This window comes from Canis aureus, chromosome 3, assembly GCF_053574225.1.
Source record: "Canis aureus isolate CA01 chromosome 3, VMU_Caureus_v.1.0, whole genome shotgun sequence".
Lineage (NCBI taxonomy): Eukaryota > Metazoa > Chordata > Mammalia > Carnivora > Canidae > Canis > Canis aureus.
Genome location: NC_135613.1, coordinates 30486253 through 30507231, shown reverse-complemented (window position 1 = coordinate 30507231; position 20979 = coordinate 30486253). Strand labels below are relative to the sequence as shown.

The 20979-nt window shown below is 48.0% G+C and overlaps 1 long non-coding RNA gene across 2 annotated transcripts; it reads left to right on the top strand.

The window, feature by feature from the left end:
• The first annotated feature begins 2580 nt into the window (after window positions 1-2580).
• Window positions 2581-5515, top strand: LOC144310482 (uncharacterized). 2 transcript variants are annotated; one of them, XR_013376210.1, is made up of 3 exons: window positions 2581-3331; window positions 3699-3923; window positions 5392-5515. It is a non-coding gene; the product is annotated as an uncharacterized LOC144310482 (long non-coding RNA). The 2 variants fall into 2 exon arrangements; XR_013376209.1 differs by having other exon boundaries at window positions 2581-3923.
• The last annotated feature ends 15464 nt before the right edge of the window (window positions 5516-20979 follow it).

Here is a 20979-nt window from a genome sequence, read left to right as displayed (position 1 = left end):
GTACTTAAAAACTCCATCACATACCATGACAAAATTCTGTTATTTTAAAATACTATTACTGCTAATAAGAGCTTAACAGCATCGACTCACCATAATTTGATTCAAGACCCACATGGATTTAGGCATGTGAGACCTGATTTAACTAATGCCTCTGAATTATTCAGAGAAGTTTCTGCTGCAAGATGCAAGAGGACAGGGACAGCGTATTTTGCAAAGTGCCTGCCACAGGCTGGGCTTGGCTGTGATTCCCAAGGAATTTCCGTCAGGATCTCCATAGGCATTCTGGGTGTGAGGCAGGCCGGAGCCCTTGGTTTGTTCAGGATCCTGAGCTGTGACTCTGTCTACCCGTGTGCTCTCTCCTGACTGTCACCTTTCTGGATCTCTGCTTGCTCTTCCCAACCACCAGGGCAGGTTAGCTCTGGGGTGATTTAAATCCAAAGAGGAAAAAAAAATCCAAAGAGAGTTCAACTTCCAGCTCTTTGCCTCCAGGATTGTCTTGGGAAGACACACCTTCGACTCCCAGCGGGGAGAACCATGCAGAGGGCCTTTATTTGGACTACGGTAATGGATGGGGTCCAAGTCATGCCTGGCACACCTCATGGACACTCCGTAAAGGTTTGGTAACTGAATAGAAATATCCCTTACATACGTATAGTGCTCTTAGGTTTACAAAGCTGGGAAGATAGCACTTGATACTTTTGAAAATACCTCACCTGTGAGTGAGGCACCAGAGTCCTCACGCATGGTGGGGCAGCCATGACCTGAATTCAAGTCTGACTCCGAAGCTTTCTGACAGTTGTATGTGAATGAACAGACGGTTAGATTTTTAGGGTATGGAAAGGCTGTCCTATTCAGACTCAACTCCCCTCATAGCTCACTTCTTGGACGAATGCCCTGAATGGGAACCCCTGCTCCATCTTTGCTATCCATTTACCTTTTAGGAGGGAGGGTGTGTGCACCTGACAAAATGGTCATCACCCTGAGAGGCTAGGATGGCTGCAAGGGGTTTCATCTGGATGAGGGCAGAGGAGGGCAGGTACCAGGGCTTCCCTCCCAGAAGGACAGAGCTCTGCTCTGGGGCTCATGAGGCTTCAGAGACCATGAAGTCTCACTGTGGGATTGAGAGAGGAAGGAAGCCTGGCCCCTGAGGAGGACGGAGGCTGAGTGGGGCTCGGCAGTGGGGGGAACCCCTTAGGATATGAGGGCAAAGCTTCTGTGTTTAAAGTGTTGTTATGTGGCCAGGGAAGGAGAGGGCAAGTACAGAGATCGGCTGGAAACCAGTGACTGTCCTCAGGGTGCTGGAGAATCTGCCTCCAAGGAAAGCAGTCAGGAGACCCGGCTGGCCCTGGGCAGGGTGTGGACCCCTGCCCCTGTCCTGCACGAAGGAGGCTGACACTGGCTGTATCCAAATCTCACTTATTCTGTGAGCCCCACCTGGCATCCTGGACGTGGAGGCTCTGGGGCCGGCTGTGCTCACTGGTGAACAGAGCCAGGCTGAGTTATTTCAAGAGCTGGCGGGAGTTTCCAGTGTCTCGGTTTCCAGATGGTCTTAAAATTGCTGATCAAAACTGTCAAATTAGGCCCCAGCCTTGTGTGTGTGTGTGGGACCCTTAATTAAGTGGAAGGACCAGTCCTTTGAAACTTGCTTTACCTGACCGGAATGGAGCTGCTGCTGAGCCAGGGGTTTTAGGAGAAATGCCTCCCTCTGTGCCTGTTTGTCGGGATGTTTCTGGGCCTTGCAAACCAGGGAGAATCCTCAGTCTGCCCTCCATCTCTGTATTGTGGCTCTCAGGGTGAACCTTAAGGAGTGTTTCCGTGCTCCCATCCTGCAGGAAGCAGCAGCGGAGGGCTGGTGGGAATGGCATCTGTGTCCCCCCCTGGCCAGCTCTGCTCCCTGTCCCTGGAGCTCTCTGTCCACCAGGAAGGACAGATGTGGAAGTATGGGACGACGCTCCAGCCAGCATGACAGGCAGCATGAGGTGCTGAGCTAGGGGACCCTGCCTGGTGGGGTGAGTCACAAAGGGGTCCTGGAGCTGCCTTCTGAATAGACTCCAGAAGGCAGATGGGGCTCCCAAGCCTCTGTCTCAAGGAATGAAGGAATGCAAGCCCCTCTCCCTCCCTGAAGAAATGCAGAGCAGAAACTGAAACCTATTTCAGCAGCTGTTTAGCTTAGGAGTCCTGCTTAGCTGTGCTTGGGGGGCACAGGGGACACATGAGGTTAGTTCCCTGGAGCTGCCAGAAAGGACCAGCACAGACTGGGAGGGCATGAAAAAACAGATGACTCTCCCTCTGCTCTGGAGGCCAGGAGTCTGAGATCCAGCTGAGGGCAGGGCTGGTTCCTTCTATCCCAGGCTCCCCTCAGCTCCTAACTGGTGGCCACAGGCCATCCTTGGCTAGTAGAAGCCGCCCCTGCCACCACCACCTCACCTCCTTTCTGCATGGATCCTTGCCTCTGTGTCCAGCCCTCCCTTGTCCTCTGAGGACCCCCACCCTCATCCAATGTGACCTCAGTGATGACTTGATTATACCTGCAAAGCCAGAGTTTCCCAAATAAGGTCACATTCTGAGGTCATGGGTAGATGTGAGTTTGAGCGGGACACTGTTCAACTCAGTACAGGGGGCAAGAAACAGGGGTTCAGGCAGGTAATCCTTTGACACTCGACGTGACCCTGGGACCTGTGCGTGGGGACTGGAATCAGAAACATCCTTTTAGGGCTTCTCATCACTCCCATCCTTTAATCTAAGACTTAGCAGGTGGGCCTCCCGGTGGCTCAGGTGGGTGAGGAATGAATCTCTTCGTTCCCTGCTGGCTAAGTCCTCAGCACGCCAGAATGAGTTTGGATCATCTTATTGAAGGCTCTTCTCTGAAACGTCTCTGGGAAGATCAATGACTAATTCTCCAATCAGAGGCCCTCATCAGAGAACCGCATTCGGAGCTTTCGTGACCAGATCAGTGCCCTTCAGCTGTGAAGTAGGAATCAATACATTTCAGGGCGCGGCACTAGAGGGGACCCTATAATGCGGCACCTTTCAGGGAGCAGTCCTTAGGGAAGGCACTAACCACGGCCTGGAGGCTGGAGGGCGTGACCTGGGGCTGACGGGAGGCTGAGCAGGAGAGGAGCTGTCTTCGACTTTTAATTGAGAAGGTGACGGGACCCATGAGCTTCACAAGTGGTCACCTTCCCATTTCCCCACCAGGTGAGGGACGACGTTCCCAGGAAGCTGATCTGTTTGGACAGAACAGAGGGGCCTGAGACTAAGCCATCATGATGCTCCTTAGTGAACTCTGGGGCAGTCACCGAGCTTTCTCTGAGCATCGGCAAAGGCAGAGGTAAATTAGAGCCACGCAGGGACATTAACAGGGCTGTTAGCTCATTGGAGACGAATCTCAGTGCCGCTTTGCACTTGCTCTTGTGACGACTCAGGAGTGTGGGATGAGCTGGAAAAAGTGGAAATGAGCAGGGTGTGAGCCAGGCAGAGCAGCTGGCCTCAGGCCCCAATTTGGAGAAACACCAGCATTTAGAGCAGCCCTTGCCATCCCTCATGGGATGCGTAGCCAGCCCAGCACACGTTTTGAGTTAGATGCCATGAATTATTATTTTCCCAGAGTAGGTGATTTCCCTTGGAATTTTTTTGGAAGGCAACTCCAGCCTCTCACACTGATGGTGACTCAGACCAACTTCGAATCGCTTTCCCAGGTGGAAGCGTGTTTTAGGGGCAGTGCACAGAAGAGACCCCAGTGAAAGGAGTCGGCTTCACAACCCCGCTGCTCTGCTCTCCCTAATTAGCTGGGTGACCATGGGCAAATCACTTAACCTTCCCGAGACCTGGATTCATCATCTGCAAAACGTGGGCAGCGACACCAGCTGCTCTCCCGGCCCCAAGTCATGGTGCTCGTGTGAGGCAAAAGGCAAAATCAGCTGGTAAGTGCAGGATGAGTGTGCCCTGCGATTTCTGGGTCTCCTGCATGGCAAACGGTCTATATATTGGGAGGAATGTCATTTCATCTTCAGTGACAGGGAAGAAGCAGTCAAGTCTCAGCTGCAGATAACGAAGTCAAGAGTGGAGCAGAGATGCAATATCACGGAAAAGCTAAGTGGTCACAGCTTGGGTCTCGGTTTCCTTAAATTCTCAGGAGAAATAGATCCATGAATTCCACTTAGCAAATATTTATGAAAGGCCCATAAACAGGCACACAGTCTGACTTCATGGGTCTTGACAATGCACACAGATAAAGCACCTAGTATGTGCCAAGTATGGATGGCCCTATTCAGTCTTCAGAGGCCTCTCTTTAAAGCAGATACTGCTGGAATTGTTCTCATTTTTAGGGGAAAGCACCAGATATCTCTGGTCAAAGCAAGGATGTTGAAGAATCAGATTTCCAGAAGGGGCTTGAGAGAAGGACTGTCCTCCTGTGATGAGGGAGATGGGTGGTGTGGTGTCAGCCTGGAGCAGCCCAGGCTGGTTTTCTGTAGCCTCTCCTGGGCCTGGTCAAGGACCTCCTGGCCAAGGACCTCCACCTGCTCCCTCTGAGCCAAGAAGTTTCCAGGCTAGGGCACGGTGTGGCTCTTCTCTCAGATTCTTTGTCTGGGAAGGGGCATGCAGAGGGAGGAAGCCAGAAGCAGTCTGCTGGTGCTTCTGGTGTGGCCAAGACACCACTCGAGCCCTGGGTGCTGGCACCACACCCTGGTATGGGCTGGATCAGCACTTTCAGCAGCTGCTGGAGCCCCAGGTGGGCCCCAGGTGAGTTGGGGAGGTGCAAGAAAAGGGGGCAGCCTCTGTTTAGGCCCCTTGCCCCCACCCTCAAAACAAGCTCTGAAATATCACAGTCTGGCTTGTTCTCAAGACATGGGAACTGCTGTGAACTTGGTGAAGTCCTGAAGGTCAGGTGCCTGCCCCCTTGAGCAGGTCTTGAAGGTCCTAGCTGGGCTGCTGCTGAATGGCTTTGGAGGAAGAAATGGAGACCACTTGTCTGCCTGCCCCTGTTTGCCTCCATGTAGTTTGGGGGTCCGTGGGCTGCAGATGTAGGCTCTGAGAGTCTAGGGTGCCCTACTCAGGTGCAGGGGGTGCTGGGTGGCAGGAACCACCCGTATGCCCCTCATGAAGCCTCCAGAAAATGGAAAACAATGACCTTCCACCATGCCAGAAATTTAATGGGTTTTCTGGGCCACCGTGTCCCTCACTAGCTTGCGAAGCCCATGGAGGTAAGACCAGGTCTGCCCCATTCATCAGTTCCCGACCCAGTGCCTGGCCCTTAGGAGACTAAGATGAAAGTGTCCCAGTGTGACTGTTTGTGTGAAATAGGCACAGTGCAAAAAGGTTCACAAGTGCTGTGGTCGGGTGAGTCGGGAAACATTGGACAATACATAACTGAATGCTTTTCTTCCTCAGTGTTCTCTAGAATTTTACTATGAAGAATACCAGCACTTCCCTGACCTGATGAAGAATTTACTGTTTTTCATTCTTTTTTTCTTTACTGATGTAAAATATACTTACATAAAATTGACCACCTTTATTACTTGCAAGTGCACAGTTCTGTAGGATTAAATACACTCCCTTTGCTGTGCAACCACCACCCCCATCATCTCCAGAACTTCCTCATTTTCCCAAATGAAAACTCTTCCCATGAGACACTGACACCTCCTCCACCCCCACCCTGCTTCTTCCTCAGCCCCTGGAGATACTCCCTCCATTTTCTGCCTCCATAAATTTGCTTACTCCAGGGGCCTCATAGGCGTAGAATCATAGTCTTCGTCCTTCCGTGTCTGGCTTATTTCACTTAGCATATTGTTACGGTTGAATATCATTGCTTTTTGAGGCTAAATAATATTCCACTGTACAGATAGACCACATTTTGTCTATCCATTCATTTGTTGATGGAAATTAGAGTGGTCTCTCCTTTTAGCTGTTTGAATAATGCTGCTACACACATGAGTGTACAAAAAATGTCTTTTCAAGTTTTGGGTTGTTTTCGATTGTTTTGGGTGTATACTCAGAAGTGAATCTGCTGGTCATATGGCAATTCCATGTCTAACTTTTTGGGGAGCCTCCACACTGTCCTCCACAGTGGTTTCACCAGTTTACATTCCCACCAACAGTGCACAAGGGTCCCAATTACCCACATCCTCACCAACATCTGTTGTTTTCTGCTTCTTTAGCAGCCACCCTAATAGGTGTGAGGTGATCTCTCATTGTGGCTTGATTTGCATTTCCTTAATGACTAATGATGTTGAGCATTTTTTCATGCACTTATTGGTCATCTGTATGTCTTCTTTGGAGGCATGTCTATTTGTGTCCTTTGTTCATTTTTGAATTGGATTGTTTACTCTTTTGTTGTTGAGTTGCAGGAGTTTTTATGTATATGCTGAGTATTAATCCTTTATTAGATGAATGATTTGCAAATATTTTCTCCTATTTTGTGGGCTGTCTTTTCATTCTCTTGGTAGTTTATCATTTTGAAGAATCTACTTTTAGAAGATATTAATATGACCAACAGATTGAGAAATGTTGGTTTGTTTCATTTGTTGTTCATTCAGCAAACATTCACTGAGTACTACTGAATGTCAGGTATGTCCTGGGGGCATAGATGTGATGCAAATAGATGTGGTTCCTGTCCTCCCTCATGGAGGGGACAGAAAACCAGCAGTGCATGCATACATAACCCAACATCAAGTTGTGGTAGGAGTTGTACAGACAACAAACACAGGGACGGATCTGCAGTGTACAGGGGCTCCCAGAGACATCCCCTCTAAAGATTAGACATTTGGGTGAGGACCTACATCATGAGAAGTTGCTAGCTGTGAAAACAAGTGGGGAGGGAATGATGACATAAAAGTGCCGAGGCAGGAAGAAGGGAAGGTGAAAGTGGCCATTTAGGACTGCGAAGATGGAACAAGGTAGGTGTTGAGGTCAGACATGTGTTTAGGGCCTACCATGCCTGGTTAGGGACCAGGGTTTTACTTTAGGGGACAGAGATGGCCCCATTCAGTACTGTGTTCCACAGGGACAATTTCAGGTGTGTCAGGAGCCATTGCAGAGTTTTGAACAGGGAGGAGAATGTGATCTGATTTCTGTTTAAAGATTCTTGGCTGCTGAGCTATGTTGCTTATCTCCTCTGCTACTCTGGTCTGATGGGGTGAACTTGGTGCTGCCCCATAGTCAGATATCGGGTACTTAGATGTGTGTGTGCATTAGGCATTTGATAGCTGCCCTTTTCATTCACAGGTTGCCACCCAGACCTGCTGGAGGAGACTCTGAGCCTCCCTGGAGAGTTTGCACTTGTGCTGTGTGCAGTGACCAGGTGGGGTTTTGGATGTCCTCTGTGTGGGAGAAAGGACAAAGAGAATATTGGAGACCAGAGGGTGGGTCGTAGAAGAGCCTGTGCACATTTCCATAGGAGGGTACATTTCCCAACCTTTCTTGCAGTGAACTCAGGACCCTGTGACTGAGTCTGCTGATGGGATGCAGATGCGGATGAAAGGGAGGATCCCCTGCCAGTTCCTGTGGCAATCTTAGGATGCCAGAGTCTAGATACATGGGACGTTGTTATGGAGAGCTGCTGGGATTGCTGCCTGTTGCAAATTATGCTTTGGTGATCAAGAAATACATTTTATTGCTAAGCTACAGACATTTTGGCACTGTTGTAGCAGCTAGTGAGTATTGCTCTGACTAACACATCTCCAGTACCTTCCCCTCAGAAATGGCCAAGAGTCAAGGAGGAGGAAGTAGCCAGTTTTACCACCCCTGAAAGATCAGAAAAGATCCCTGGCTCCTTTGTGTTTGTAGGCCTGAAGAGGATCTGGGTTAACTTTGGCTGTTCCATTTCTTAAACAGGTCACATGTTCTCTGAGTATCTGTAGCCCCAGTTAAAGTTGAGGGCATATCTATCTTGTTCCCCTTGAGTTACATCTGAAAGAAGTTAACACACAGAAAGATGCTAAGAGCAAAATGAAAAGAGCCCCCAAATTCTTTCGGGAAAAGAGCGGGTATCAGACAGATAAAGAGGAATGCTGTGTGAAGGTACAGCCTTTGTCTTCGTGGCAATGATCCTTTTTCCCTGCTGCTGGGTTGGGTGCCAGCACAGATGGGAGATGGCCCTGTCCAGCAGAGTCCACAGGGACCCAGGAGGATTTTCCCTGGAGCAGCTCAGTCTGGGAAACCTTTAATCTGCTGCTCAGTGCTTTGTCAATCATATCAAACTGTGACTATATTGAGCCAATTAAATGCACTTACACTTTAATGTAGCTTTTAGTACAACATTCTTAATTGTTTTTCATAATTTTAAATGGCACACTCCTATTTCCTTTTGGTTTCAGTGAAATCTCAATTAGCTGCTGAGGCTTTGGGAGGCAGATGGCCTGTGGATCATCCATCTCAGGAGATCCAGGGTACCCTGAGGGACCCTGAATGCTGTGGTCTGGAGGGTGGTGCCTCCTTCTTCAACCTGGATTCAGAAGGGATACCAAAGAGCTCCTGCGGATCTCTCTGGAGGCTGTGGTTTGACTGTCTGTCTCTGTCTCCGACTGTCCCACCCACAGGGAAAACCTTGTTCCTTTGTCCACTCATGTGGCACACACCATGGTCATGATTGTGGGGCTAGGACCCACACAGACACCAGAATGAAGCATGGTCCCCTCCCTCACAGGACCTCAGGCTGCTCAGAGCTAGACGTGGGGACCCACGTGGGAAGTTAATCAAGAGTAACTTTGAAAAAAAAAAAAGAAAAAAAAGAATAACTTTGTACTCATAAAAGTTAGAGGTTCTCAAAGAAGTTCTGATTGTGGGTTATATCTGTTGATTCTTATTTTATTTAAGTTGCAAATGGAGACATTTAAAAATTATATATTTGTCAATTCTTAAAAATAGCAATAACAAACCCAATGACCTGTTGACACAAATACCACGTTTGGGAAGAGTGATGATATGTCCCCCCCACCCCCAATAGTAAAAAACATGGCATGGTTTCACTTCTCAGTAAACTTCTCTAATGTTTGGCTTTAATAGAAGACAGCTGGATTCTCAGGAGGACTTCTGTGTTCAGTCTGTTGCAATATGTTGTTTTGTTTGAAATATATGAAGAAAATACAGCCTCACACAGGTATGTAGTTGGAAAACAGGGGTGTTTTAAAAGGTTTTATCAGGTATTCTGTGGATGCTCTACAAATAATTGTAGATATTCTACTTTGATGCTGAAATGAAAGTCGGCAAGTGGTAGTTCTTTAAAGGCTGGTTGCAGTGTGGACTCAGAAACCATTATCAACAATGCTTTCTTTCTTGTGACATCAAAATCCATTTTTTCAATGGGTACATGTGATTTTGTAACATAGCACACAGGTAATGTGGAAAATACCATTTCACTGCCTTCTACATGTCTTCCAAATGTCAACCCATCTCATTATTCAAGAAGTCACATTCATCAATATCACCCTCTACTTAATCTGAAAAACCCCTGAGCACTGGGAAGCTGTCAAGCTCATGGTGGTGGAGACCAGTCTCCCAAAATTCTTGCTTGAAAGCCTGAATTCTATCATTGGTAACAAATGCTGCCTGTTGTTTCCTGTGGAGTGACAGGCTCACTCTATATATACTGAGAGAACCTCTGCCAAATACCCAAATCTGAATGACCATAGTTTGCCTCTTAACTATTTTTTCAAGTAAAAATGTTGTTTTATAAAAGAAGGTGGCTAGTTCAGCTCAGGATTCAAGCACTTTTCCCTGTGACAAATGGTTCACCTTGGTTTGAGCAGGGCTGCTTTATGTATAATTCATATTTGATCACAGAGCAAATGAAAGAGCTGTGAACCCAGGATTGAGATTTAATAAGTTGGATCATGTTTATTGTTGCACCAAGGCCAGGTTATGCTGCTGTAGCCAAGCCATAGCCACAGCACCCTGCCAATTCAGGCCTGGCAGGTCAGCATAGGCTCTGCTCCACACAGTCACACAGGGATCCAGGCTGGAGCAGCTCTTCCAGTTTGTGGCTTCATTGTCTGGGACAAGGGGCCTTCTAGGTTGTTCTTTTTTTTTTTTTTTAAGATGTTATTTATTTATTCATGAGACACACACACACACGCAGAGGCAGAGACACAAGCAGAGGGAGAAGCAGGTTCCCTGTGGGGAACCTAATGTGGGACTCTACCCCAGGACCCTGGGATCATGACCTGAGCCAAAGGCAGATGCCCAACCACTGAGCCATCCAGGTGCCTCATCTAGGTTGTTCTTGCAGGGAGGTTTCACGTGGGAAATTGGATATCACTTCCAGTGACAGGTTGTTTCTGCTGGTGATCCATTGGCAAGAGCAAGGCACTTGTGCCCTTCCTCTACCTCCCCTCCATGAGGCATATATTTCCAAAGAAGCATGGCAGGTGGTCAGCTTGGCCATTGGGGGACCATAGTGGGCTTGGGTATTAATTCTCGGGCCATTGGACCCATTCTTCTGTGCCTTTCCCCACTGCCCTCTGCCCTGATGCTGAATGAGGTTTCCTGTTGGCCAGCTCGGAAGAGAGCTCCTGGGGGTGAGGGGTGCTGATGGTGTAGGTGGAGAATTGGACTTTGTGCCTGGGGAGAGGGTCTCCTCCTGCAGGTTTTATGAAGACTGTTCCTGTGGAGGTTCAAGGTGACACACTGTTTTGCTGAGTTGAGTACAGGCCTAATTCCAGGCTCACTGTGTGTGTTTTCCCAGCTCCCAGAAGTCTGCCCAGCCACTCCACATTGCTGTTAGTGACTTACCAGCTCTGCCAGCTCCGGGGGAGCATACCCCCTGAGCTCCCCACTGACTGAGCTCTGAGCCATTTTGAGGTCATGGAATTGAGTGCAGCAAAGCACTTTATAATCTAAAGCCCATTGCGGATGTGGGAACATGATGTTATTGTTACCATAAAGGAATACTGGAAGCAGAGACTAGTGAATCACGTGAGAGGAAGGTTGTGGGGTTTTTGTACATTCACCTACTGACCCCTCTCTCATCTATCTCCTCCTTGGTGCCAGGTATGTCCCCAGGCACTGCTGATCTGGCAGTGCACAAACCAGGCTAGGTCCCTATCTGAGTAGAGCTCTATGAGGTGGGGTGACAGCCCTAAATGAAAATGAGTCATCACATGGTGATAGATGTCAGAGGATCCATCCTCTCCAGGAGCTGGAGGGAGGCATAGGGCCAAGTCCCCCTCCATCCTCTCTTCCTAGAATGTTATTTTTGGGATGTACAGACAGATGAGGGGCAGAGAAGATGCCCAGAGGTATGGTGTGTCTGTGATGTTAGGACCTGTGTCTAGCACAGGTGTGGACTTTCAAAGGAAGCCACAGTAGTGAGGAGCACTGTTTCAAATCCATTTGTGCAAAAGATGCATTTGGGAACCATAAATGCAAGTTTCTAGGACTAACGCCCAAAGTCCTGATTCTGAAGGGCTGGGTTGGGTCCAGGCAATTTTCATTTCTGACAGGTGTTCTGGGTGGTCTGGGAGTAGCACGTCATGCAAGGAAAAGCTGGTCTGGAACAGTGGTCCTTCTTATCTCCTTCTTGGCTATAGGCATCATGGATGGAAGCTTGATCATGTCTGAAAGGGGCTCTCCTAGCTTCTAGCACCACCCAGCAGCTTTGTGGTAGGGATTACAGAAATAGTCTGTGGCTTCTGTCCACATACTGGCCTCCTCAGATATTTTGCATTTTGTTTTTCCTGCAGAGTGGAAGCAGGAGGGCAGGGGAGATGCTGTCTAGAATATGGATGTCTATTTGCATCTCAAGTTTCTAATACTCAGCTAAAGCCTGCCAGTGAAAATGGGCATGTGTATACCCTAGATTTCCTAGTGAGCTCCTTAAGACTTAGATCTTTAGAAAATCCTTGCTCTCTCCTTTCCCTCACTAGTGACATAGATAAGAACATAGTAACTGTGCAGTAAAAGTCTATTGGTGATGAAGAAGGAACCCCAAGCTTTCAAGTATACACATTGCTACTCAAGCGGCAAATGTCAACCGGATCTGGCATTGATGGTTGGATGAGGGGGAGCTCTCTGTTCCCATCAACAGTGGAATATGTGCTGAGTGCCCTCATTGTGAACTTTCCCTTTGTCTCAATATTGCTCACATCTATCACTGTTTTTTCTTTAACTTACTTCTGAGTGTGTCAAGCCGAGTATAATGCTTTTCCTGCTATCTAGGAAGAGGGGAGGCTCAGACCTCTCCTTGGAGACCTGAGACAGGGATTCATTTCCAAAAAGGTGGATTTATTTTTGTTGTCGTTTTTTTGTTTCTGAGCCTATAGGCTGATCTATTACTTCCAGAATTCTCACTTACTGTTTCTGTTTCTGAAATATACTGTGAACTAGCATAGGCTACCCCAGATGCCTGAAGCTTATGTGCCTGGGGTCGCCTTCCCGGAGCCTGTGGCCCCTCTGTCTCCACTGGGGGTTTCCCTGTCAGCTTTCCTTACCAAACAGGCTGCAGCTGACCTTGCTTCCTTGTCTGGGGCCCTCTCAAGATGTGGAATGTCATTAGCAAAGATGGGAGTTTCAGCCAAAGAATGAGAGTTCTTTCAGGACTAGTTGGCCAAGAAGATTTTTTTTTTTTTTTTCAGATGCCTTTGGGCATGAGGTAGGTGTGAAGAAGAGTGAGAAGATATTTGACTTATTTACAATTCTAGAATCTGCAAGAGAGATGCCTTATTCTGTTCTAGGTTTTTGGGCCAAGTGGGAACTGTAGTTTTACTTAATGGGGAAAATCACAGATTGGAGAAACTTTTTCTGGTTTTCATTGAAAAGGCTTGATTCTCTGCCCACTTTCTTCACACTTAACAACGCATCCATTCATCTAAGAAACTTAACTCTCACTTAAGTTCTTTTAGCGTTCCCCTTCCTCTTTCTCCAAGTTAAAAAGTTTACAGGCCCATGTTGTTTTACTATGTTTCACACGTATCAAGTTTTTACAAATTAAGGATTTGTGGCAACTCTGCATTGAGCATGTCCATTGGTGCTGTTTTTCCAATAGCATTTGCCCACTTTGTGTCTCTGGGGCACATTTTTGTGACAGTATTTTAAACTTTATAATTATTATTATATTTTTATGGTGACCTGTGATCAGTGATCTTTGATGTTGCCACACTCATTATTTTGGGATGCCATAAACCACATGCACATAAGATGGCAAACTTTACTGATAAATGTTAAGTGTGTCCTACTGCTCTACTGACTGGCCGTTCCCTCATCACTCTCCTCTTCTTTGGGCCTCGGGCCTCATTGTGTCACTGAGACACAACGATATTGAAATTAGGCCAGTTAATAACCCTACGATGGCTGCTAAGTGTTCAAGTGAAAGGCAGAGTCCATGTCTCTCACTTTAAATCAAAAGCTAGAAATGATTAAGCTCAGTTGAGGAAGGCATGTTGAAAACCAAGACAGGCAGAAAGCTTAGGCCTCTCACGCCAAACAGCCAAGTTGTATAAGCAAAGGAAGAGTTCTTGAAGGAAATGAAAAGTACTACTCCAGTGAACATATGAATAAGAAAGCAAAACAACCTTAGTGCAGATATGGGAAAAGTTGTAGTGGTCTAGGTAGAAGATCAAACAGCCACAACATTTCCTTAAACCAAAGCGTAATCCAGAGCAAGGCTCTAATTCTTCAATTCTTGAAGGCTGAGAGAGAGAATGAAGCTGCATTTAAAAGGTCTGGAGCCGGAAGAGGTAAGTTCAGGAGGTTTAAGGAAAGCCATGTCCGTAACATGAGAGCACAAGGTGAAGCAACAACTGCTGATAGAGGAGCTGCAGCAAGTTCTCCAGAAGATCTAGCTAAGAGGATTCATGAAGGCAGCAACAGGAAACAACAGATTTTCAACGTAGACAAAACACCTTCTGTTGGAAGATGTTATCTAGGGTTCCCACAGCTAGAGAGGAGAAGTCTGTGCCTGGCTTTGAAGCTCCAAAGGACAGGCTGACTCTCTTGTTAGGGGCTGATGCAGCTGGTATGTTGACGCCAATGCTCATTTACCATTGTGCAAATTCTAGAATTATGCTAAAGAACTATGCTGAATTTACTCTGCTGTGCTCTGTAAATAGAACAACAAAGCCTGGATGACAGCACATCTATTTACAACATGGTTTGCTGAATATCTTAAGCCCACTGTTGAGACCTTCTGCTCAGGAAAAAAGATCTCTTCCAAAATAGTACTGTTCATTGACAAGGTCACTCAAGAGCTCTGATGGAGATGTACAAGGCGAAGAATGTTGTTTTTATGCATGCTAACACGACATCCATCCTGCAGCCCATGGATCAAGGAGTAATATTGACTTTCAAGTCTTATTATTTAAGAAATACACTTTTTAAGGTTATGGCTGTCATAGACAGTGCTTCCTCTGATGGATCTGGGCAAAGTAAACTGAAAACCTGGAAAGGACTAACCATCTAGATGCCATTAAGAACATTCATGATTCATGGGAAGAGGTCAAAATATCCACACAAACAGGAGTTTGGAAGAAGTGGACCCCCACCCTCATCGATGGCTTTGAAGGGGTCAGAACTTCAGGGGAGGAGGAAGTCACTGCAGATGCTGTAGAAACAGCGAGAGAACTAGAACCAGAAATAGAGCCTAAAGATGGGACCAAATTGTTTCAATCTCAGGATAAAACTTGAACAGATGAAGAGCTGCTTCTTATGCACAAGCAAAGAGAGTGGCTTCTTGAGCTGGAAACTACTCTTGGTGAAGATGCTGTGAAGATGATGAAATTACAACAAAGGATTTAGATCATCACGTAAACTGAGTTGACAAAGCAGCAGCAGGGTGTGAGAAGATTGACTCCAGTTTTGGAAGAAGTTTCCCTATGGGTACAATGCTATCAAACAGCATCGCCTGCTATGGAGAAATTGTTCGTGAAAGGAAGAGTCAATCGATGCAGCAAACTTCATTGCTGCCTTATTTTAGGAAATTGCCACAGCAAACCCAGCCTCCAGTAACCACCACGCTGATCAGTCAGCAGCCCTCAAATCGAGGCAAGACCCTCCACCAGCAAAAAGATTCTGACTCTCTGAAAACCCAGACGATGGTTAGCAGTCCTTAGGAATAAAGTATTTTTAATTAAGGTACATACATTATAGCGTTGAAGACAAAATGCTGTTGCACACTTCATAGATCACAGCATAATATAAACATAAATTTTATATGCACAGGGAAACCAAAAAATTCATTTGGCTTGCTTTGTTGTGTTGATCTGGAACCGAAACCACAGTGTGTCCATCTGGAACCGAAACCACAGTGTGTCCGAGGTACACCTGTGCTCTGACTGCCGGATTGAGTCTTGCCATGTTTTTGCAGGGATGACTTCTGCATATCTCAGGAAAACTGGGCACCCAGGTTGTGCATCAGTTTTTTGGGAGCCTCCAAATTGAGACTTCCCCTTGATGTGACAGGTGCTGACCCTGGCGAGCCAGGAACCACATGTCTCCTTAGTTATTTCTTGCCTGACCTCCCCTCCCTCCCCTCTAGCTCTCTCTCTCCAGGACAATAGTCCTTTATAAGCCCTGGTGTCCTGATGGTACCCCACCCTGTGCTACTTTGGGGAGAATGTTCTGTGGTTGGCCTAATGGTATCCTCTGACAAACCTGGCATCTGCGTAAACCTACTCATGATGGAGTATCCAACCAGCAGAGTGTGCGGTGGGACTCCCTGGTCCTCTAAGCCCGCTCGGGAGCACGCCCACATTTGAGGCACTGTTTTCCTCTTTTTCTTTCTTTTTTTTTTTTTTTTTTGTCAGCGGCTTGTCTAATGAGCAGCCAGTTTTGCCCAGCGCTGTCCAGATGTGGCCTCTAGGGCTCCCTGAGATGGACCGGAGCCTCATGAATTAACTAACGGTGACCCAGGGGCACCTGAGTCCTTTACCTCGGCGGGGCAAGGCCTGCAAGTTGCTGAAGGGGCATTAATCCTTATTTTATGTGGGAAACACAGCAAGGAAAAAGGCGAGTTTGCAATTTAATGTAACTAAATGTCATTCCACGCCCCCTGTATTGCCTCTCAATTGAAAGCAACGGGGGTCTGGGCCGAGGGGAAGAAAGTGATTGCATAACCTGATTCATAACCCTCAGCTCCTATTTATCATAAAATCATTTACAGCTCCATAAAATGTGTTAATTTGGGCAGCCGGTGATGTATGTCTTTGATTTAGGAGCTGACATTTCTGCCCGGTGGCTGCTCAGCATGGGTTGTGCAGCCCCAAGAAGGGACGGGGGAGAAGGTAACGGTACTCAGAGGACGGCGAGGCGTCCGGCTTGTTTTCTGTGACATGTTTGGGCTGGTGGTCTTTTGGGGCAGCCTACAGCAAGGAGAGGCCAGGAGGTCTGGGGCACATCTTGGCGTACTTGGTGCATGGTGGGGGGATTAGGTACAGCTCTATTCAATGACTGGGGGTTGACGGGTGGGATGCTGGCCAATTGTCCTTTCTGGTCTCAGAATTCTTCAGTTTATTTAAAATTCCAAATGTGATTTCCCTAAACGGAAACTGGATCCTTCGTGAGCGTCCATTACCCTAGACACATTTTTTTTTTTTTTTATTGAGTACCTACCATGTGCCAGGGTTATCTGATGTATGGGGAGAAGCCATGTGCAAGATGGATGAGGCTTCCGCCTGCAGATTCCTGCCCCAGCCCTGGGATCGTGCTGTATTGTTCTTAAATGTGTCCAGGGCAGACGTGAGGAGGAAGGGTCCCGGGAGACTCTGCAGCTCTCCCTCCTACCCTCCTGCAATGCCTGTGGGGATCAGCCTTCTCTTTCTTTCGTGGGCTGATGCCAGACAACCACACACATGGACTTGTTCACGAACACATAGCCTGGTAGAAGGGCTTGGAGGCAGGTGCAGCCATCCCTGGCTGGCACTGGGACCTCCCCAGAGGCAAGCCTAGCTGTGTCTGTCTGTCCTCTTTCTCCATCCAAATCACCCTCCCCTGACTCCTCCTCTGGCTCACCTCCCTTACCACAGGCTTCTTTTCATTGATCTGAAAGGTAAAAAGCCAACGTTCTGAGGAACTTCATCTTCTCATCCTCTGCCGCCCACCCCATTGCTTATTAAAAAAACTAAATGCCTAGCAAATCATTTTTATGAGCAATTAAGCACCCACCTCGAGTGTGCATGGAGGGCTGACAAATGGATTGACGCCCAGCCTGGGGGCTGAGCTGGTCTTCCTGGTTCTGTGCCCCACCCCCCTGCCCCATCCCCAGTCGCTGCACCTCTTGGTGGACAAGGTAAGTGTTTCCATTTGTCAGTCTCAGGAGAGATGATGGTTTATGTTCTGGGCAATGAGAGTTTTTATTTGCCAATATTTTCTCCTCTCCATATGAACTGTTGGTTCATAACTTTCGTTATTACAGAATATTATTTACACATCTCAATGTGAGGGGAAACCAGCTGGGGGAATATTTGTTTGCCACCCCTCCCCACAAACTCCCTTCCAAATCTCTAAAGTTTGCGGTTGATTCTGAAGGGAAGCATCCATCAGGCTTTGCCGTGACTGCGAGATGGAGAAGCCTATTTCATTCCTGTTTGCAGGACATTGGGTCTTCACTTTGTTGCCCTTAAGATGGAGTGTTCTCATTGTCCTTGCTGGCATCGGAGCACTCCCAAGTGAGACCCCTTGAGTTTGCCAAGAAGCGACCTCCATGAAGGTGATTCCGGATCCTCATGTTCTGCTGCCCGTAGGTCTCTCCAGTTATGTCCAGCAATTATGAAATTATCCGAACAACATTTACTTAACGACTTCTCCTTTGAAAAGTAATGTCTGTCAATGTGACGTGGAGATTATCCTTTTTAAAACCAAGCATCAAACCCCATGTGTGTTCTGACAGAATTTTCCTTGATGTTTAAATTTATTTATACACAGTCTTGCAAGGGTCCAAATTTAAGTCATGCGTGGGATCAATCAGCCTTATTTTAAAGAATAGAGAGACAAGAGATGGGGATTTGTCTCTGGATATCCAAGATCTATGACCACTGGGGTCATGTAACACTTCTGTTGTGTGAGATCAATCCCCCATACGAATTACAGCTCCCAAACTGGCCGACAAATGGCACCTTCTTAATATAAAATACTCCTTTGTAGCAACCACAAATAGTGACCAGACCAGCACATTCTCTTTATTGACTTTATGTCCTCAGCATGGAGGAGAGGGACGAATGTCATGTAGGGGCTCAAAGCCTGTTGAAGTTTGGCCACTTGGGCTCATCCCCTGGCTACTCCATCTCCTCTGCCAGGAAGAGGAGATAATCAGATAGTCATGGCCCTCAGCGTCGTGTTGGTCCTTTCTTCCTTGAATTCTGTTTCAGAAGCAACGTGAGGACATGGATGAGGTCACATCATCAGCTTGACCAGCTGAGCTGCTGCTGGGAATTACAAGCAGGCTCATTCTCCAAAACATTAGCAAACACGGATGCCCCAAGTCTCCACATTCCCTGGACGACAAGCATCATGCCTGCCACAGGGGATCATTCCACAGAGATGTGACGTGGGGATTGAAGAGTGAATGAATGGGCTCTTTCCTTTTCCAAAGTATCCAGGCTGCCTGCTTTCCTCCTGCATCTCCTTCCTAAAGCTACTTGTGGCTCAATGTCCCCTTGTGGGGGCATTTGGGTCCATGGACATTTATTTGCATCCAGTTCTCCTCACTCACATCAAAGTGGGTGGGAGATTATGACTTATCTCATTTTCAGAGATTGTGGTTATTAGAATTTGCCAAGTAATTAGGGCGGGCTGGGTGTTCTGGTGGATGCTGAGCTCATTCACGGCAACCTGATAGGTTTTGGTTACGTAGCTACTTTCTGCTCCATTCACCCAGCTTGCAGCTAATTGTAGCTGAGTTCTGGGTCTTCTGCTTGACCCTGTTAGACCTGAACTTTGCTGTCTGGTTTTGTTTTATCCCAGGAAGCAATGTAACTAATTTGAAACTCCAGAAAGTCTCTGATCATCATTGTTCCCATCGTAAGTTGTGCCAGCCATGTGCAAGCCCCCAGTGTGCTGTCAGACCTAGAGGCATGTGTAGAGCAACGCAGCCTGCCCTTCAGGACTGATGTGAAGACCCTCAAAGGGGACCTTTGGGGTTAGGCTCTGAGTGGCAGCCGAGGAGAGAACAGGATCAGAAGGAGACATGAGAGAGACCTGACATGTTTCAGCCCCAAAAGACACCCCCCTCTCCCCCACCCCTGCCTGAGGTGTCCCACTCACCCACATTCTCCCCTTTGACCTCCTCCCTGTCTTCCCTTCTCTTCCTTCTCCTCGTCCATACATCCTGGGCAGCTGCCTCAACGTCCTCCCCACCACCATCCCAGCCCTGCTGTGTCTGGTGGTTCTGCTTACACCCCGCTCTAGAAAACCCATCCTTGCACTTGCTGTGTCTAGTCTGGCCTCCCTTCTGACCTCTCATGGTGCCACTGCTGACAGCAGCCTCCTCACTGGGTGCTATGACATTGCTGGGACCTACCCCTTCCTACCTCTCCCACCTTCCAGTTCTTGCCACCCCCCACAACCCCACATGTGCTGTCCTACAGCTGGCTGCCCCTTCCCGCCAACATTTCCTGGAGCCTGGTCCCAGGGTGACCAGCATCTCCTGGGCTTGGTCTGGCATGGCCACCTACTCAGTCTTCCTGAGGCTGGCCTGGGGCCAACTCAATTATTGCCCATGTGCAGATGCTGGTAGGGACAGAAGGTTTGTGTCTTCTGCAAATTCATGTTGAAATCCCGACCCCCAAGGTCATGGATGGGGTTGGGTGGGAGGGGCTCTGAGAGGTGATTAGGTCATAAGGGTGGAGCCCCATGAAGGAGTTGGTGCCCTTATAAAAGGACCCCGGGAGTCTCCCTTACTCCTTCCTCCATGTGAGGACACAGTGGGAAAGTACCTGTGTACAAGCCAAAGAACGGGCCCTCACCAGACATTGAGTCTGCTAGCATTGTGACCTTGGACTTCCAGCCTCCAGGACAGTGAGAAGTAATTGTGTGCCATATCAGCCACCTGGTTGGTGGTTGGCCAGTGCAGCCCGTGTTGATGGAGGCATATGGTCCCTGGGTCCAGCTTGTCCCCTGTCCTGCTCTCGAGTCCCTGGGCCATGTATCTGGTCTGACCTCAGAGCCACACTCCCATCTCCAGACTGGACAGCCAGACTCAAACTCAGTACGTTCCCAGGATCTCAGCCAGCTTTCCTTCCCTTCTCACTCCTACCGGGTCAGGCTTCTCCTCAAGAGCTGAGAGGCCCAGAAGCCCTTATTTCCAGGCTGATCCTTACCCCCCATCACTGAGTTCTCAAGATTTTCTGAACTCAGAGGGTCCCACTGGGGCTGACTTGGGCAGTGAGGTGGGAGAGATAATGAACAAGGCTGCAGTTTGAATAATAAAATAATGAGAGCAAACTTTAACTGTGGCAGAAATTTGAATGATATAATGAAGCTGAGAAATGCCCTCTTCTCATTCACGACAGTGTGTGTCCTGAAAGATGCTTCCAACCCAGCACCCACTCCAGTCCACTTGCCACAAACACCTTGGAAAGAAAGTATCTTTCTTCCCGATTTCCTGCCCCTGTACCTGGTCACTCTGCTCGCCTGCATTCACCTCTCAGCATTCAGCAAATGGACACAGTGATCTCAAGGCTTCGAGACCACCTGGGAACTCCTCCACTTGCTGCAGGAACATGCCTCCTGTGGCCTTTCTCCTCCTATGGGCTTGTCCCATGGTGCAGAGGGGACACTAAGGCGCAGGTTGCTGCCACTCTGCTTGGCCTCGGATGATGTGTTCTATGTGTGAACAGAAAGGAAGACCACCCACAAGAGAACCAGCAGATCCGCCTGTTCAGATTGTGTTGCAGCGGGGGCTCAGCGACATCATTTGTATTTTGGGGAAGACTCAAAAGCAGTGGGGTGGGGTGGGGGAGCTTTATGGTGAGAAAGAGGTTTTGAGTAAGCCCTGATGGGGGCTGGGACCCTGGGGAGCTGGTGGTACCAGCTATAATAGGGATACTCCATGTG